The following is a 20,477-nucleotide window of genomic DNA, read 5'->3' on the forward strand; positions in this document are numbered from 1 at the left end:
AGGAGTCCTGAGTAGGTGAACTGGACTGTGTTTACAGCATGAGTCACCTCCTTGTCTGAGCAGGTGAACTGGACTGTGTTGACAGCATGACCTCCTGAGTCTGAACTGGACTGTGTTTACAGCATGAGGAGTCGTGAGTAGATGAACTGGACTGTGGTTTACAGCATGACCTCCTTGGTGAACTGGACTGTGTTTAAAACATCACCTCCTTGTAGGTGAACTGGACTGTGTTTACAGCATGAGGGGTCGTGAGTAGATGTGTTTGTTTTGAGATCAGAGCTGCATGTAGCGACGTGTGTACATTCTGTTCACATCCTTCGCTAGGTTAGTGAGTTATTAGCCCAGTTACAGATCATCTGTAGTCAGCAGTGGAGGAGTGGTTGCTTCCTACAAGAGAACAAAATATGTACATTTCTAGAAACCTTTGAAAAGTGAGTCAGGTAAAGAGTTTGTTTTTGTCTTAAAGGGGCAGTGTTGTATTTTGAGACAGGCGTGAATAAACTCAGTAGCCAATAAGCAGAGGGGAGCATAATGTGTCTGATTCTCTGTAATAATGGTGTGGGAATAATAATGCATTTTATTTTGTTAAGTGGTTTCTTGTATCATACAACACAACAAGATGTTCAGTCTGAAGGACGAGTGGATAAACAACACAGTCACCTCCTTGTCTGAAGGACAAGTGGATTAACAACAAGATGTTCAGTCACCTCCTTGTCTGAAGGACAAGTGGATTAACAACACAGTCACCTCCTTGTCTGAAGGACGAGTGGATTAACAACACAGTCACCTCCTTGTCTGGAGGACGAGTGGATTAACAACACAGTCACCTCCTTGTCTGGAGGACGAGTGGATTAACAACAAGATGTTCAGTCACCTCCTTGTCTGAAGGACGAGTGGATTAACAACACAGTCACCTCCTTGTCTGAAGGACGAGTGGATTAACAGGTTCGTGTCCTGTATGTTTTTTGAACACCCCATATCGGCTGATACTGTAGTCTGAATGATAGAACAGCTGTTTCCATGTTAAAATGTTATGGGATGCATTTTCTCCATTGTTTTTGATGGTAGGCCTCTCTGGTAGGTCTACCTTATGATCAAATAGACACAGTAGACTAGTTAGCCACTGTTAAAACTGTAACTTAAAGCAGGTACAGCCTCAGTGTTCACAGTAAAACTGTAACTTAAAGCAGGTACAGCCTCAGTGTTCACAGTAAAACTGTAACTTAAAGCAGGTACAGCCTCAGTGTTCACAGTAAAACTGTAACTTAAAGCAGGTAGAGCCTCAGTGTTCACAGTAAAACTGTAACTTAAGGCAGGTAGAGCCTCAGTGTTCACAGTAAAACTGTAACTTAAAGCAGGTAGAGCCTCAGTGTTCACAGTAAAACTGTAACTTAAAGCAGGTAGAGCCTCAGTGTTCACAGTAAAACTGTAACTTAAAGCAGGTAGAGCCTCAGTGGTCACAGTAAAACAGATGCTGGAAGTTGTACTAGGCTAGGCTGTATAAAACACTGTGTCTATAAGTGAAAAGTCATTCATCTGAATGAGAACCTGCTGTGAGCAGCCAGGGATTTTACTAGGTCATACAGTTCATTGATTTTACTGTATTCTATTGAGCCTGCTGAAAAACAAAACAACACAGTCCAGCATAAATGTCAAGCTGGCCTCTGCTGATCCATGCTGGTCTAGCTGGCCTCTGCTGATCCATGCTGGTCTAACTGGCCTCTGCTGATCCATGCTGGTCTCTGCTGATCCATGCTGGTCTAGCTGGCCTCTGCTGATCCAAGCTGGTCAAGCTGGCCTCTGCTGATCCATGCTGGTCAAGCTGGCCTCTGCTGATCCATGCTGGTCTAGCTGGCCTCTGCTGATCCATGCTGGTCAAGCTGGCCTCTGCTGATCCATGCTGGTCTAGCTGGCCTCTGCTGATCCATGCTGGTCTCTGCTGATCCATGCTGGTCTAGCTGGCCTCTGCTGATCCAAGCTGGTCAAGCTGGCCTCTGCTGATCCATGCTGGTCTAGCTGGCCTCTGCTGATCCATGCTGGTCTAGCTGGCCTCTGCTGATCCATGCTGGTCTAGCTGGCCTCTGCTGATTCATGCTGGTCAAGCTGGCCTCTGCTGATCCATGCTGGTCTAGCTGGTCTCTGCTGATCCATGCTGGTCAAGCTGGCCTCTGCTGATCCATGCTGGTCTAGCTGGCCTCTGCTGATCCATGCTGGTCTCTGCTGATCCATGCTGGTCAAGCTGGCCTCTGCTGATCCAAGCTGGTCAAGCTGGCCTCTGCTGATCCATGCTGGTCAAGCTGGCCTCTGCTGATCCATGCTGGTCAAGCTGGCCTCTGCTGATCCATGCTGGTCAAGCTGGCCTCTGCTGATCCATGCTGGTCTAGCTGGCCTCTGCTGATCCATGCTGGTCTCTGCTGATCCATGCTGGTCTAGCTGGCCTCTGCTGATCCATGCTGGTCTAGCTGGCCTCTGCTGATCCATGCTGGTCAAGCTGGCCTCTGCTGATCCATGCTGGTCAAGCTGGCCTCTGCTGATCCAAGCTGGTCAAGCTGGCCTCTGCTGATCCATGCTGGTCAAGCTGGCCTCTGCTGATCCATGCTGGTCAAGCTGGCCTCTGCTGATCCATGCTGGTCAAGCTGGCCTCTGCTGATCCATGCTGGTCAAGCTGGCCTCTGCTGATCCATGCTGGTCAAGCTGGCCGACCAGCATGGTCTAGCTGGTTATGCTGGCATACCAGCCTTCGCTGTGCTTTGAACACTGGTGACCAGCATAAGCTAAAATAAAACCAGTATCAAGTCTCATTCAGCAGGCTTGCAGAGTTACATTTAATTCCCATTGGAAATCTAGCCAGAGTGAATTAGTGTAATCTGCAGTCAGAATGACAGCCGGGTTAGAACCATGAATGAACGAGACTAGATAAACCATTTCAGCAACAGGTGCGATAAGTACAACTAACAGATTGTAGAAACAGTGATTTATCTTTGTGTACCATAAGATACATGAATTGATTAATTAGTTAATTGAGGAATTAGTTAATTGAGGAATTAGTTAATTGAGGAATTAGTTAATTGAGTTAATTGAGGAATTAGTTAATTGAGGAATTAGTTAATTGATTAATTAGTTAATTGATTAATTAGTTAGTTGATGAATGCAAAAACACAGATATTGCAACATCTTCTAAAAATATAACTGGACTAGAGCATGCTGGGAAATATGATAAGGACGGGCGTGGTTTTGCAGACCAGCAACATGCTGATTATTTGAGAGGGAGTAAACCTCGCTGGGACTTTGAACTCACAACCTCTCGGTTCCCAGCGACCTGAATTTCCTTCTACGCCAATGGATCTGTGGGTATGACAAAGATTTAACATTTTTGAAATAATAGACATTCTGTTGTTTGTCCATGTAGGGGAACCTTTTTAGTCTCATTTATAACCCTCTCATGAAGAACCCCCTGGTTCCATGTAGAACCCTCTCATGAAGAACCCCCTGGTTCCATGTAGAACCCTCTCATGAAGAACCCCCTGGTTCCATGTAGAACCCTTTGATTTGCCCCTGTAGGGGAACACATTTCAGTTCCATGTAGAACCCTCTCATGAAGAACCCTCGGGTTCCATGTAGAACCAATGAAAGGTTCTACAGTTCTATTGATAGGCTAATTCAGATGTGCTTAAAATGTATCTGTAATTTGACAGTAAGTTACCAGCTACTGAGTTGCAGTGGAATTAAAGTGTTATTGTTGTAAAATGACTTGTTGTTGTTTACATTACTTTCACTGCAGTTTTAAATGAGGGGGTAATGTGTACATTAGCATATTTGGAGGCATGGTCTAAAATATTTTGTATTGGTGCCAACCGATAGTGGAAGTGTTGTGAACCAATTTGAGGTGTTACCAATTCGTTATGTTGATGGCTGAGCAGCTCATTTATCCACTCCCATTTCTACAATCGTGCATTATTAACAGGTTACTGTGAATTTTTCAATAACTTAATGGCAATAGGTCAGTTTGCTGCAAGTAGTTACTATGAAATCTTCAGTAACTTACTATAGCTGATCGCTGTCATGCTCACTGACCTGATGGTGTTGCAGGAACTGGCAGTTAGTTGTCTGTTAAGCTTCCAGTACATTACTGGCAGTTAGTTGCCTGTTAAGCTTCCAGTAAGTTACTGACAGTTAGTTGCCTGTTAAGCTTCCAGTAACTTACTGACAGTTAGTTGCCTGTTAAGCTTCCAGTAAGTTACTGACAGTTAGTTGCCTGTTAAGCTTCCAGTAAGTTACTGACAGTAGGTTGCCTGTTAAGCTTCCAGTACATTACTGGCAGTTAGTTGCCTGTTAAGCTTCCAGTAAGTTACTGGCAGTTAGTTGCCTGTTAAGCTTCCAGTAAGTTACTGACAGTTAGTTGCCTGTTAAGCTTCCAGTAAGTTACTGGCAGTTAGTTGCCTGTTAAGCTTCCAGTAAGTTACTGACAGTTAGTTGCCTGTTAAGCTTCCAGTAAGTTACTGACAGTTAGTTGCCTGTTAAGCTTCCAGTAAGTTACTGACAGTTAGTTGCCTGTTAAGCTTCCAGTAAGTTATTGACAGTTAGTTGCCTGTTAAGCTTCCAGTAAGTTACTGACAGTTAGTTGCCTGTTAAGCTTCCAGTAAGTTACTGACAGTTAGTTGCCTGTTAAGCTTCCAGTAAGTTACTGGTAGTTAGTTGCCTGTGAGTTACTAGCAGATACTGGCTATTAAGTCAGTGGGAATTTTTCAATAACTTGATGACAGCTGGTTGCCAATTAGTTAATTGCAAGATGTAATCTGGTCTTTACATAAATAAATATAAACTAAATCAACTAAAACTAAATAATATATGTGTGAAATGTATTTTGATGTAGAATGTACCATTATCATGCACCCATCTGTCTCTAAACAGGGGCAGGGGAAAATACATGCCATCTCTGCACTTAAATAGGGCATGGAGGATGCTTTTCCCCGTGGTTCATTTTCATACCAGCCAGGTAGGCTATACTCCTGTTGTAAATATAAGCAATGTACTTAACATAAGAAAAGTTGAGAAATAAATATTGTAAGCCTAAAAAAAGCTGATGGGATCCTCCTCTTTTTAATAGAGGCCATCACTCTGTTTTCTCCCGCAATTGCATATCCTATAGAAATGTTGCGTAACATGAGCTCATGGGCTTTCATGAAGAGTCTGATCTCATTTTCCATTACATTTGCATTAATGAACTTCCGTCCAAAAGCTGTCAAGTTCAAATCCCCAAAGAATTTAGCACACTTCACATCAAGTGTCCCTGCTATATTAACATGGGCATTGTCAGATAATAAAACCATTTGTTTACTCGATTCTGGGCGACTTTTAGAAAAGTGCAGGAATGTACTTCTGGCGTTGAATCTGTGGCCGATCTCATCATCTATCATGTCCAGAGACCCGGTGACGTAGCAGAACATTCAGGTCATTGTCAACCAAGAGGTTGCGAGTTTAAATCATAAATCTGAAGCAATCAACATTCAGCAGCATACTGTCCTTTTACAGCAATAACACCTTAATTCAGCTGTAAAACAAAATACAGTAACTTGTTGTTTACCGTATTTTCACTGCAACCAGTAGCCTGTAATGTACCGTAAAAATTACAGTACATTACATGGCATTTAAGAAAAACATGATGGACAGGATGGTTCTTCACAACCACTACAGGATGGTTCTTCACAACCACTACAGCAGTAACAAACCCTTCCTCATATGCCCTCACCCTCCTCCTCCTTCTTCTTCTGTATTATGGTGGGCCGCTAACAAATATATGTGCCGATGTCGCCACCTACTGTATTGGCTGTGTATCAGCTACTATACTGTGGTTTGAATTCATTACACCTTGTGAAATCAACTAACCCTGCAGCCATTAAAAGCTTAATCCACCAATCCCCCTCAACCCTGGCAAACAACCCCTCAATAACTATTTCTTCTCTTTTTTGTGTATGCTGGTCAAGCTGATCTGCAAAACCACGTCCATCATTTAACATTTCCCAGCCTGCTCTATTACAGTTAGATTTGTACAATTGTTTGTTTCAATATCTATGTTTATGCGTGTACTCATTGTCCATGTATTAATCAATGAATGAATCTTATGCTAAACAAAGATAAATATCATACATTTTTCAAAACTAATCCAATCTTTTGTTACTGAAATGGTTGTTCCCGTGTAATTGGTTTAGATATTCTCATTTCTTAAATCTTGCATCACTTAAACCCTGGCTGACATTCTGATTACAGATTCTAATTGTTGGAGATCCCCACACAGGTTGGAGTCCAATAAGAATTACACTTCACTTTGCAAGCCAGCATAATGTGACTTAGCAGGGTCTCCAGTGTCCAAAACACAATGAAGGTCGTCATAAGGTGAAAGCACCAATTTGTAAGTCGCTCTGGATAAGAGCGTCTGCTAAATGACTTAAATGTAATGTAAATGTTCACCAGCTAAATCACAACGAAGGCCGGTCACCAGCTAAACCACAACGAAGGTCGTTCACCAGCTAAACCACAACGAAGGCCGGTCACCAGCTAAACCACAACGAAGGCTGGTCACCAGCTAAATCACAACGAAGGTCGTTCACCAGCTAAACCACAACGAAGGCCGGTCACCAGCTAAACCACAACGAAGGTCGTTCACCAGCTAAACCACAACGAAGGCCGGTCACCAGCTAAACCACAACGAAGGTCGTTCACCAGCTAAAACACAACGAAGGCTGGTCACCAGCTAAACCACAACGAAGGCTGGTCACCAGCTAAACCACAACGAAGGCCGGTCACCAGCTAAACCACAACGAAGGCCGGTCACCAGCTAAACCACAACGAAGGCTGGTCACCAGCTAAACCACAACGAAGGCTGGTCACCAGCTAAACCACAACGAAGGCTGGTCACCAGCTAAACCACAACGAAGGTCGTTCACCAGCTAAACCACAACGAAGGGCGTTCACCAGCTAAACCACAACGAAGGCCGGTCACCAGCTAAACCACAACGAAGGCCGGTCACCAGCTAAACCACAACGAAGGCCGGCCACCAGCTAAACCACAACGAAGGCCGGTCACCAGCTAAACCACAACGAAGGCCGGTCACCAGCTGGTCATTTTGTTTTGGCTGGTGACCAGCCTTCGTTGTGTTTTTCGTTGTTTTTCTTCAGCAGAGGAGATAGCTGTACTACCAGTGGACATGGCAGTATACTACTAAATGACTACAATGTAAATGTGTGTGTGGGTACTGTTCTCTCCCTCAGCATTCACAGGAAATCAAACCAGACAGAGAGAGAGAGACCTACTTAAAATACAGCACACACTCTAGTCCCTACCCAGGAACGTACTGAACTCTACATAGTTCAACTCAATAATAAACCTCAATATGACCATCAGTCTGCTGGAGTGACGCTATGAGTTACAGAGGCTACAGTATACAGGAGAGAGCGGATGGAAAATAATATACTGCCTTCCATTGTGGGTGTGGCAGCAAAGCAATCTTTGGTGGAAGAGCTGCTCTGGTGTGAAACGGAGGTGTGCTTCACCCGCTCTGAAAGAGTGGCAGACATGCTCCGGCGTCTGTGCTTCGTCCTCCCCCATTCACAGACGGACTTCCCTGTTCACAGACGGACTTCCCCGTTCACAGACGGACTTCCCCGTTCACAGACGGACTTCCCCGTTCTCATAGCCCAGTTAAGAAGACCCCGGCACGACCTTATAGAGCAGATGGCCTTTGACTGTATAATACACTGTTACTGACAGTGTTACTATACTGGAGAGGACAGGTGAGACGAGAGTCATCCTAATCAATAATCAACTCATTGTTTAGTAGGCCTGAGGGCCAGGTTCCACGATCGATTAATCCTGTTACTGGCAGTGTTACTATACTGGAGAGGACAGGTGAGACGAGAGTCATCCTAATCAATAATCAACTCATTGTTTAGTAGGCCTGAGGGCCAGGTTCCACGATCGATTAATCCTGCCTGGATCAATACGAGCACGAAACTAAAACCAGACCAAATCAATCAATCTCTGCACATTACACACACACACACACACACACACACACACACACACACACACACACACACACACACACACACACACACACACACACACACACACACAGTCATGGTCAGAGCTAGAGGGGGTTATTTTGGGACTCAGTCATCTAGGGAATAGGGGCTATTTTGGGAGGTGGGTCATCTAGGGAATAGGGGCTATTTTGGGACTCAATCATCTAGGGAATAGGGGCTATTTTGGGAGGTGGGTCATCTAGGGAATAGGGGCTATTTTGGGACTCAGTCATCTAGGCAATAGGGGCTATTTTGGGAGGTGGGTCATCTAGGCAATAGGGGCTATTTTGGGACTCAAACATCTTCCACTTGAGTTGCATGCTCCTAGTATATCCCAGTACAGTATTAGAGTCTAGCAGGGCTGGGGGTCAATTCCAATTAAATCATGTCAATTCAGGAAGTAAACTTCAAAGACAATTTAACATTGTTTTTTAAAAGTGCATATATTTTCAATGACTTCTCAATGAACTGACGGAGTAGAAGCTATTTAGTTCAAAAGTGTACTGCCTTTAAAGTGTACTGCCTTTAAAGTGTACTGCCTTTAAAGTGCACTGCCTTTAAAGTGTACAGCCTTTAAGTGTACTGCCTTTAAATTGACTGCCTTTAAGTGTACTGCCTTTAAGTGTACTGCCTTTAAGTGTACTGCCTTTAAAGTGTACTGCCTTTAAGCGTACTGCCTTTAAAGTGTACTGCCTTTAAAGTGTACTGCCTTTAAGTGTACTGCCTTTAAAGTGTACTGCCTTTAAAGTGTACTGCCTTTAAGTGTACTGCCTTTAAGTGTACTGCCTTTAAAGTGTACTGCCTTTAAGTGTACTGCCTTTAAGTGTACTGCCTTTAAGTGTACTGCCTTTAAGTTGTTATTACCTCCAACCCTGGTGTCTAGCTTCAGCTTCAGTCAACATACCCTGCACCGTATCCATGGCTACATATCACATGACCCCTTATTCCCTACATAGTGCACTACCTTTCACCACTATCTGGATATACAGCAATATATATATATATATATTTTTTAAATGTGTATCTATAGGTGATGAGTGGACAATAGTAGTGCACTGTGTAGTGACTAGGATATCATTTGAGACACAACCAATGACTACGAGAATAGAAAAGGCAGAAGATTCTCCAGAATACAGACACGTTATCACCACAGAAAGGAAAATTCCAAGGAAAAAAATATCAACAGGATTCCAGGAACTACATCATTGGAATTTTAACATGAGATCAGGTATTTCCAGAATTCCCGAAGCAGCAGCGTGACAGGCCAAGGGTCGGAAAACCTTCTGAGACTCTAAGGATTGTGGGATTTGTAGTTTGTGACTCTAGGTTGTAGACTGGGACTTGTTCTTCTCCTGGGAACATAGAGGGAGTGTGTTATAGAGCGTAAGGGTATGTGTGTCGGTTTAGGGTTAGGAGCTAGGGTTAGGAGCTAGGGTTAGGAGCTAGGCTTAGGTTTAGGGTTAGGAACTAGGGTTAGGAACTAGGGTTAGGAGCTAGGGTTAGGTTTAGGGTTAGGAGCTAGGGTTAGGTATAGGGTTAGGAGCTAGGGTTAGGTTTAGGGTTAGGAGCTAGGCTTAGGAGCTAGGGTTAGGAGCTAGGCATAGGTTTAGGGTTAGGAAATAGGGTTAGAAACTAGGGTTAGGAGCTAGGGTTAGGTTTGGGGTTAGGTTTAGGGTTAGGAGCTAGGCTTAGGAGCTAGGCTTAGGAGCTAGGGTTAGGAGCTAGGGTTAGGTTTAGGGTTAGGAGCTAGGGTTAGGTTTAGGGTTAGGAGCTAGGGTTAGGTTTAGGGTTAGGAGCTAGGCTTAGGAGCTAGGGTTAGGAGCTAGGGTTAGGAGCTAGGGTTAGGAGCTAGGGTTAGGTTTAGGGTTAGGAGCTAGGCTTAGGAGCTAGGGTTAGGAGCTAGGGATAGGAGCTAGGCTTAGGTTTAAGGTTAAGGTTAGGGTTAGGCTATGAGTAAGGGATAGGGTTAGTTTTAGGGTTAGGGTTTAGGGAAAATAGGATTTTGAATGGGACTGAATTGTGTGTCCCCAAGATTAGCTGTACAAGATTGTGTATGTGGTCTTAACCTGCTAGGTCTAAGGTCTGTAGCAGGACAGGGTGTAGCAGGACAGGGTGTAGCAGGACAGGGTGTAGCAGGACTGGGTGTAGCAGGACAGGGTGTAGCAGGACAGGGTGTAGCAGGACAGATTGTGTATGTGGTCTTACCCTGCTAGGTCTGAGGTCTGTAGCAGGACAGGGTGTAGCAGGACAGGGTGTAGCAGGACAGATTGTGTATGTGGTCTTACCCTGCTAGGTCTGAGGTCTGTAGCAGGAAAGGGTGTAGCAGGACAGATTGTGTATGTGGTCTTACCCTGCTAGGTCTGAGGTCTGTAGCAGGACAGGGTGTAGCAGGACAGATTGTGTATGTGGTCTTACCCTGCTAGGTCTGAGGTCTGTAGCAGGACAGGATGTAGCAGGACAGATTGTGTATGTGGTCTTACCCTGCTAGGTCTGAGGTCTGTAGCAGGACAGGGTGTAGCAGGACAGATTGTGTATGTGGTCTTACCCTGCTAGGTCTGAGGTCTGTAGCAGGACAGGGTGTAGCAGGACAGATTGTGTATGTGGTCTTACCCTGCTAGGTCTGAGGTCTGTAGCAGGACAGGGTGTAGCAGGACAGATTGTGTATGTGGTCTTACCCTGCTAGGTCTGAGGTCTGTAGCAGGACAGGGTGTAGCAGGACAGATTGTGTATGTGGTCTTACCCTGCTAGGTCTGAGGTCTGTAGCAGGACAGGGTGTAGCAGGACAGGGTGTAGCAGGACAGATTGTGTATGTGGTCTTACCCTGCTAGGTCTGAGGTCTGTAGCAGGACAGGGTGTAGCAGGACAGGATGTAGCAGGACAGGATGTAGCAGGGCAGGGTGTAGCAGGGCAGGGTATAGCAGGACAGGGTGTAGCAGGACAGGGTGTAGCAGGACAGGGTGTAGCAGGACAGGGTGTAGCAGGACAGATTGTGTATGTGGTCTTACCCTGCTAGGTCTGAGGTCTGTAGCAGGACAGGGTGTAGCAGGACAGATTGTGTATGTGGTCTTACCCTGCTAGGTCTGAGGTCTGTAGCAGGACATGGTGTAGCAGGACAGATTGTGTATGTGGTCTTACCCTGCTAGGTCTGAGGTCTGTAGCAGGACAGGATGTAGCAGGACAGATTGTGTATGTGGTCTTACCCTGCTAGGTCTGAGGTCTGTAGCAGGACCGGGTGTAGCAGGACAGATTGTGTATGTGGTCTTACCCTGCTAGGTCTGAGGTCTGTAGCAGGACAGGGTGTAGCAGGACAGGGTGTGTATGTGGTCTTACCCTGCTAGGTCTGAGGTCTGTAGCAGGACCGGGTGTAGCAGGACAGATTGTGTATGTGGTCTTACCCTGCTAGGTCTGAGGTCTGTAGCAGGACAGGGTGTAGCAGGACAGGGTGTAGCAGGACAGATTGTGTATGTGGTCTTACCCTGCTAGGTCTGAGGTCTGTAGCAGGACAGGGTGTAGCAGGACAGGGTGTAGCAGGACAGATTGTGTATGTGGTCTTACCCTGCTAGGTCTGAGGTCTGTAGCAGGACAGGGTGTAGCAGGACAGATTGTGTATGTGGTCTTAACCTGCTAGGTCTAAGGTCTGTAGCAGGACAGGGTGTAGCAGGACAGGGTGTAGCAGGACAGGGTGTAGCAGGACTGGGTGTAGCAGGACAGGGTGTAGCAGGACAGGGTGTAGCAGGACAGATTGTGTATGTGGTCTTACCCTGCTAGGTCTGAGGTCTGTAGCAGGACAGGGTGTAGCAGGACAGGGTGTAGCAGGACAGATTGTGTATGTGGTCTTACCCTGCTAGGTCTGAGGTCTGTAGCAGGAAAGGGTGTAGCAGGACAGATTGTGTATGTGGTCTTACCCTGCTAGGTCTGAGGTCTGTAGCAGGACAGGGTGTAGCAGGACAGATTGTGTATGTGGTCTTAGGTCCCTGCTAGCAGGACAGGTCTGCTAGGAGGTCTGTAGCAGGACAGGGTGTAGCAGGACAGATTGTGTATGTGGTCTTACCCTGCTAGGTCTGAGGTCTGTAGCAGGACAGGGTGTAGCAGGACAGATTGTGTATGTGGTCTTACCCTGCTAGGTCTGAGGTCTGTAGCAGGACAGGGTGTAGCAGGACAGATTGTGTATGTGGTCTTACCCTGCTAGGTCTGAGGTCTGTAGCAGGACAGGGTGTAGCAGGACAGATTGTGTATGTGGTCTTACCCTGCTAGGTCTGAGGTCTGTAGCAGGACAGGGTGTAGCAGGACAGGGTGTAGCAGGACAGATTGTGTATGTGGTCTTACCCTGCTAGGTCTGAGGTCTGTAGCAGGACAGGGTGTAGCAGGACAGGATGTAGCAGGACAGGATGTAGCAGGGCAGGGTGTAGCAGGGCAGGGTATAGCAGGACAGGGTGTAGCAGGACAGGGTGTAGCAGGACAGGGTGTAGCAGGACAGGGTGTAGCAGGACAGATTGTGTATGTGGTCTTACCCTGCTAGGTCTGAGGTCTGTAGCAGGACAGGGTGTAGCAGGACAGATTGTGTATGTGGTCTTACCCTGCTAGGTCTGAGGTCTGTAGCAGGACATGGTGTAGCAGGACAGATTGTGTATGTGGTCTTACCCTGCTAGGTCTGAGGTCTGTAGCAGGACAGGATGTAGCAGGACAGATTGTGTATGTGGTCTTACCCTGCTAGGTCTGAGGTCTGTAGCAGGACCGGGTGTAGCAGGACAGATTGTGTATGTGGTCTTACCCTGCTAGGTCTGAGGTCTGTAGCAGGACAGGGTGTAGCAGGACAGGGTGTGTATGTGGTCTTACCCTGCTAGGTCTGAGGTCTGTAGCAGGACCGGGTGTAGCAGGACAGATTGTGTATGTGGTCTTACCCTGCTAGGTCTGAGGTCTGTAGCAGGACAGGGTGTAGCAGGACAGATTGTGTATGTGGTCTTACCCTGCTAGGTCTGAGGTCTGTAGCAGGACAGGGTGTAGCAGGACAGATTGTGTATGTGGTCTTACCCTGCTAGGTCTGAGGTCTGTAGCAGGACAGGGTGTAGCAGGACAGATTGTGTATGTGGTCTTACCCTGCTAGGTCTGAAGTCTGTAGCAGGGCTGGAAGGGGAGGGGCTGGGAGATTTCCCCGAGCAAGGAGTGGACAGATGACTGGTCGGATTCCCGTTAACTAGAGAGAGAGAGAGAGAGAGAGAGAGAGAGACAGAGAGAGAGAGAGACAGAGAGAGAGAGAGAGAGAGAGAGAGAGAGAGAGAGAGACAGAGAGAGAGAGAGAGAGAGAGAGAGAGAGACAGAGAGAGAGAGAGACAGAGAGAGGGAGAGAGAGACAAAGAGAGACAAAGAGAGAGACAGAGAGAGAGAAAACAGGGCACAGTGAGTGAATGAATAAAGTTCAACAGCAGAATTACCTAGAACCCAGTTATATATTACTGTCTGTCTCAGAACAACAGTGGTATTACCTAGAACCCTGTTATATTACTGTCTCTCAGAACAACAGCAGTATTACCTAGAACCCAGTTATATTACTGTCTGTCTCAGAACAACAGTGGTATTACCTAGAACCCTGTTATATTATCGTCGGTCTCAAAACAACACCAGTATTACCTAGAACCCAGTTATATTACTGTCTGTCAGAACAACAGCGGTATTACCTAGAACCCTGTCATATTATCGTCGGTCTCAAAACAACAGCAGTATTACCTAGAACCCTGTTATATTACTGTCTCAGAACAACAGCAGTATTACCTAGAACCCTGTTATATTACTGTCTCAGAACAACAGCAGTATTACCTAGAACCCTGTTATATTACCATCTGTCTCAGAACAACAGCAGTATTACCTAGAACCCTGTTATATTACCATCTGTCTCAGAACAACAGCAGTATTACCTAGAACCCTGTTATATTATCATCTGTCTCAGAACAACAGCAGTATTACCTAGAACCCTGTTATATTACCGTCTGTCTCAGAACAACAGCAGTATTACCTAGAACCCTGTTATATTATCATCTGTCTCAGAACAACAGCAGTATTACCTAGAACCCTGTTATATTACCGTCTGTCTCAGAACAACAGCAGTATTACCTAGAACCCTGTTATATTACCGTCTGTCTCAGAACAACAGCAGTATTACCTAGAACCAAGTTATATTACAGTCTCAAATAATTAAAGGCTTGACGATGAGTTGGTTATTTGAATCAGCTGTTTAGTTCTGGGGCAAAAACCAAAACGTGCACCCCTGGGGGCCCAGGACCACTGTAATATTCCTCAGAACAAATAACACAATCCCACGTCCTTAGAAATGAGAAGAGGAAGAGGAGAGGTGGGTGGACGAGAACGGGATGAGGAGGAGGAGGAAGAGGTGGGTGGACGAGAAAGAGAAGAGGAGGAGGAGGAAGAGGTGGGTGGACGAGAACGGGATGAGGAGGAAGAGGTGGGTGGACGAGAAAGAGAGGAGGAGGAGGAGGAAGAGGTGGGTGGACGAGAACGGGATGAGGAGGAGGAGGAAGAGGTTAGTGGACGAGAACGGGATGAGGAGGAAGAGGAGAGGTGGACGAGAACAGGATGAGGAGGAAGAGGAGAGGTGGACGAGAAAGAGAGGAGGAGAAGAGGAAGAGGAGGAATAGAAACACACAATGCTGATTCTTCATTCAGTCAAATATAAACCCATGTTTTTCAATGCATGTACACTCTTAGAAAAAAAGGTGCTAAGTAGAACCATACAGGGTTGGTCAGTAGAACCATAGAGGGTTGGTCAGTAGAACCATAGAGGGTTGGTCAGTAGAACCATACAGGGTTGGCCAGTAGAACCATACAGGGTTGGTCAGTAGAACCATACAGGGTTGGTCAGTAGAACCATACAGGGTTGGTCAGTAGAACCATACAGGGTTGGTCAGTAGAACCATACAGGGTTGGTCAGTAGAACCATACAGGGTCGGTCAGTAGAACCATACGGGGTCGGTCAGTAGAACCATACGGGGTTGGTCAGTAGAACCATACAGGGTTGGTCAGTAGAACCATACAGGGTTGGTCAGTAGAACCATACAGGGTCGGTCAGTAGAACCATACAGGGTTGGTCAGTAGAACCATACAGGGTTGGTTAGTAGAACCATACGGGGTTGGTCAGTAGAACCATACGGGGTTGGTCAGTAGAACCATACAGGGTTGGTCAGTAGAACCATACGGGGTTGGTCAGTAGAACCATAGAGGGTTGGTCAGTAGAACCATACATGGTTGGTTAGTAGAACCATACAGGGTTGGTTAGTAGAACCATACAGGGTTGGTCAGTAGAACCATACAGGGTTGGTCAGTAGAACCATACAGGGTTGGTCATTAGAACCATACAGGGTTGGTCAGTAGAACCATACAGGGTCGGTTAGTAGAACCATACAGGGTTGGTCAGTAGAACCATACGGGGTTGGTCAGTAGAACTACACAGGGTTCTTCGGTTTGTCCCCATAGAGGAACCATTTTTGGTGCAGAGGGTTCTACCTGGAACCCTCAATGAAGGGTTCTTCATAGAACCCCCTGTAAATGGGTCTACGTAGAACCCTCAATGAACAGTTCCACCAGCCTTATTAGCCTTTGAAATTGTATTATTTATGATAATATAAATATTATAAGGTTTTTATTGGAGGACCACAGCGGTGTTAGGAAACTCCTGGTTTACCGGCCACACCTGGCCTGGGAGTCAAACTTTTGCTGGCTTGTGAAGTGTTGTGTTGCAATCCAGCTAGAATTACTATATCCAACAAGAGGAATTGTTAACCACCTGCATTCAAAATGTCTGCCAGGGTAGAGAAAATATAATACTCAGACTAGCTCAATCATCTAACCTGGAACAACCATTTCAGTAACGAGGTGGCAGGGTAGACTAGTGGTTAGAGTGTAGAGGCAGCAGGTAGCCTAGTGGTTAGAGTGTAGAGGCGGCAGGTAGCCTAGTGGTTAGAGTGTAGAGGCGGCAGGTAGCCTAATGGTTAGAGTGTGGAGGCGGCAGGGTAGCCTAGTGGTTAGAGTGTAGAGGTGGCAGGTAGCCTAATGGTTAGAGTGTAGAGGCGGCAGGTAGTCTAGTGGTTAGAGTGTAGAGGCGGCAGGTAGCCTAGTGGTTAGAGTGTGGAGGCGGCAGGGTAGCCTAGTGGTTAGAGTGTAGAGGCGGCAGGTAGTCTAGTGGTTAGAGTGTAGAGGCGGCAGGTAGCCTAGTGGTTAGAGTGTAGAGGCGGCAGGTAGTCTAGTGGTTAGAGTGTAGAGGCGGCAGGTAGCCTAGTGGTTAGAGTGTAGGGGGGGCAGGTAGACTAGTGGTTAGAGCGTTGGACTAGTAACCGGAAGGTTGCAAGTTCAAACCCCCGAGCTGACAAGGTAGAAATCGGTCGTTCTGCCCCTGAACAAGGAAGTTAACCCACTGTTCCCAGGCCGTCATTGAAAATAAGAATTTGTTCTTAACTGTCTAGTTAAATAAAATAAAGAGGAACTAGCTTGAAAAACATTGTTGACAATTCCAATTATGCTCGCTAGAGAAATTATACAGCCAACATTTATTCCTCCTCTCTCCTCCTCCGTCCTCCTCTCTCTCTGTTCCTCCTCTCTCTCCCCCGTCCTCCCCTCTCTGTCCCCCCGTCCTCCTCTTTCTCTGTTTCCTCCTCTCTCTCCCTCTCTCCCCCGTCCTTCTCTATCTCCCCGTCCTCTCCCTCTCCCCCGTCCTCCCCCGTTCCTCCTCCTCTATCTCTGTTCCTCCTCTCTGTTCCTCCCTCCCTCCCTCCCCCTCTCCTCCTCTCTCTCTGTTCCTCCTCTCTCTCCCTCTCCCCCCGTCCTCCTCTCTCTCTGTTCCTCCTCTCCCTCCCTCTCCCCTCTCCCCCGTCCTCCTCTCTCTCTGTTCCTCCTCTCCCTCTCTCCCCGTCCTCCTCTCTCTCTGTTCCTCCTCTCTCTCCCCCGTCCTCCTCTCTCTCTGTTCCTCCTCTCTCTCTGTTCCTCCTCTCTCTCTGTTCCTCCTCTCTCTCCCCTCTCCTCTCCCCCCTCCTCCTCCTCTCTCTCCCCCGTCCTCCTCTCTCTCTGTTCCTCCTCTCTCTCCCCCGTCCTCCTCTCTCTCCCCCGTCCTCCTCTCTCTCTGTTCCTCCTCTCTCTCTCCCCGTCCTCCTCTCTGTCCCCCGTCCTCCTCTCTCTCTGTTCCTCCTCTCTCTCCCCTCGTCCTCCTCTCTGTCCCCCATCCTCCTCTCTCCCCCCCCCCTCTCCTCCTCTCTCTCCCTCTCCCCGTCCTCCTCTCTCTCTGTTCCTCCTCTCTCTCCCTCGTCCCTCTCTCTCCCCGTCCTCCTCTCTCTCTGTTCCTCCTCTCCCTCCCTCTCCCCTCTCCCCCATCCTCCTCTCTCTCTGTTCCTCCTCTCCCTCCCTCTCCCTCTCTCCTCTCTCTCTGTTCCTCCTCTCTCTCCCTCTCCCCTCTCCCCCGTCCTCCTCTCTCTCTGTTCCTCCTCTCTCTCCCTCTCCCCCGTCCTCCTCTCTCTCTGTTCCTCCTCTCTCTCCCTCCCCTCTCCCCCTCCTCCTCTCTCTTCCTCCCTCTCCCCCTCTCCCCATCCTCTCTCTCTGTTCCTCCTCTCCCTCCCTCTCCCCTCTCCCCCGTCCTCCTCTCTCTCTGTTCCTCCTCTCTCTCCCTCTCCCCCGTCCTCCTCTCTCTCTGTTCCTCCTCTCTCTCCCTCGTCCTCTCTCTCCCCGTCCTCCTCTCTCTCCCTCAAACCCAACCTTCTCTCCCAAAACTCCCACCTCCCAACATAAAAATACTACAAACTATAGTATACTATACAACACACTGTAGTATACTGTAGAATACTATTGTTACTGTAATTTAATTATGCCAATGTGTTTTCATTAATTGAAAACCCTTAATCTATTTTATGAGAATTTGTAAGATTCTTTGTTTGCATAAAATAGACGCAGACCAGTCTTTTTAATAATAGGTAACAGAATGTATTCTCGGAGCGTGCTGCCACTTCACCACGAGCAACAGTTTATATACAATAACATGACGTCATTTCATTGCTTAACAGAATCCCCTCCTCTCGACCGGGACAAAGTGAGGTGAAAAGTTCATTCTAACTTACTAACACACTCCCAGGTAACTTTTGCCCCCTCAACATTGTCAATCACCACTGAGCTGACAGTTCTAATTAACAGAAAACCTAGGAATGCACTCACTGTCTTATCTAAAACACCCCAGAGCTCAGTTCCGTAGGTTCAACCATAGGCTAACGACCTTATCTGTTTACACAGTCTCCAACCCATTAGTTTCTGCCTAGTTGGAATGGTGTTCATGAACTTTAATTACTCCTTGTCCGTGTCTCACAATCCCTTCTTATGAACTCATATTGTTAATCAGATATAATAAAACAGAGTATAAGTTTACTTAGTTACAATTCTATTTAAAATGGGGATATTGTTTTTTTCATTTATTCATATTAATTCTAACAACTATACAACACACTGTAGTATCCCTTGATCATGTACTGATTAGAATGTTTCTTACCTACTTTACAGTAAATACTATAGTCATGTCTGTAAAAACACTACAGTACATACTAGTCATGCCTGTATAAACACTATAGTAAATACTATAGTTATGTCTGTAAAAACACTACAGTACATACTAGTCATGTCTGTAAAAACACTACAGTAAATACTACAGTAAATACTATAGTCATGTCTGTAAAACAGTACAGTAAATACTACAGTAAATACTATAGTCATGTCTGTAAAAACACTACAGTACATACTAGTCATGTCTGTAGAAACACTACAGTAAATACTACAGTAAATACTAGTCATGTCTGTAAAAACACTACAGTAAATACTATAGTCATGTCTGTAAAACACTACAGTAAATACTACAGTAAATACTATAGTCATGTCTGTAAAAACACTACAGTAAATACTACAGTAAATTCTATAGTCATGTCTGTAAAAACACCACAATAAATACTACAGTAAATAGTACAGTAAATACTATAGTCATGTCTGTAAAAACACCACAATAAATACTACAGTAAATAGTACAGTAAATACTATAGTCATTTATGTAAAAACACCACAATAAATACTACATTCATGTCTCTAAAAACACTACAGTAAACACTACAGTAAATACTACAGTAAACACTACAGTAAATATTACAGTACATACTACATTCATGTCTGTAAAAACACTACAGTAAACACTACAGTAAACACTACAGTAAATATTACATTCATGTCTTAATTCACCGAGGTTAGCTAGCCAGCTATTTTGTCGTCCTTAACGTAGGAGACACTCCTAGCTAGCCAATAGCCAGCCAACGTCTACTGAATAGAACTTTCGCATTCCGGTCGCATTCCGCGTCGCTCCACAGGTAGTATCACTTTTTCACTTCATTTCATTACAGTCCCAACGGTGTGATTTGTTTGATCGTAGCTAGCTACATAGCTAGCTACATAGCCGTCTTTGTTTCAAAGATAATTGTGTAGTCTAGAGCGATTTTCTAGGTTAGCTAGCCAGCTATTGTCGTTCTCCTAACGCAACGTAACGTAACCAACACTGCTAGCTAGCCAGCTAGCTCCCGATAAGCAGCATTGTAGAACTTCACACTCAACGGTACGACTTGATTAGGGTAGTGTCAACAACGCAGCTAGCCTACCCCAGCAGTACTCTATCATTTTAATCATTTTAGTCAATTAGATTCTTGCTACGTAAGCTTAACTTTCTGAACATTCGAGACGTGTAGTCCACTTGTCATTCCAATCTCCTCTGCATTAGCGTAGCCTCTTCTCTAGCCTGTCAACTATGTGTCTGTCTATCCCTGTTCTCTCCTCTCTGCACAGACCATACAAACGCTCCACACCGCATGGCCGCAGCCACCCTAATCTGGTGGTCCCAGCGCGCACGACCCACGTGGAGTTCCAGGTCTCCGGTAGCCTCTGGAACTGCCGATCTGCGGCCAACAAGGCAGAGTTCATCTCAGCCTATGTCTCCCTCCAGTCCCTCGACTTCTTGGCTCTGACGGAAACATGGATCACCACAGACAACACCGCTACTCCTACTGCTCTCTCTTCGTCCGCCCACGTGCTCTCGCACACCCCGAGAGCTTCTGGTCAGCGGGGTGGTGGCACCGGGATCCTCATCTCTCCCAAGTGGTCATTCTCTCTTTCTCCCCTTACCCATCTGTCTATCGCCTCCTTTGAATTCCATGCTGTCACAGTTACCAGCCCTTTCAAGCTTAACATCCTTATCATTTATCGCCCTCCAGGTTCCCTCGGAGAGTTCATCAATGAGCTTGATGCCTTGATAAGCTCCTTTCCTGAGGACGGCTCACCTCTCACAGTTCTGGGCGACTTTAACCTCCCCACGTCTACCTTTG

The 20,477-nt window shown here is 46.3% G+C and overlaps 1 long non-coding RNA gene across 1 annotated transcript in view; it reads right to left on the reverse strand.

The window, feature by feature from the left end:
• LOC135573812 (uncharacterized) overlaps positions 1 to 20,477 on the reverse strand; it is a 56,118-nt gene that overhangs the window by 18,194 nt on the left and 17,447 nt on the right. The window contains exon 2 of the long non-coding RNA XR_010464952.1: positions 13,179 to 13,276. This is a non-coding gene — a long non-coding RNA (uncharacterized LOC135573812). The remainder of the gene's footprint in view (positions 1 to 13,178; positions 13,277 to 20,477) is intronic.

This window comes from Oncorhynchus nerka, linkage group LG10, assembly GCF_034236695.1.
Source record: "Oncorhynchus nerka isolate Pitt River linkage group LG10, Oner_Uvic_2.0, whole genome shotgun sequence".
In the NCBI taxonomy this organism is placed as follows: Eukaryota; Metazoa; Chordata; class Actinopteri; order Salmoniformes; family Salmonidae; genus Oncorhynchus; species Oncorhynchus nerka.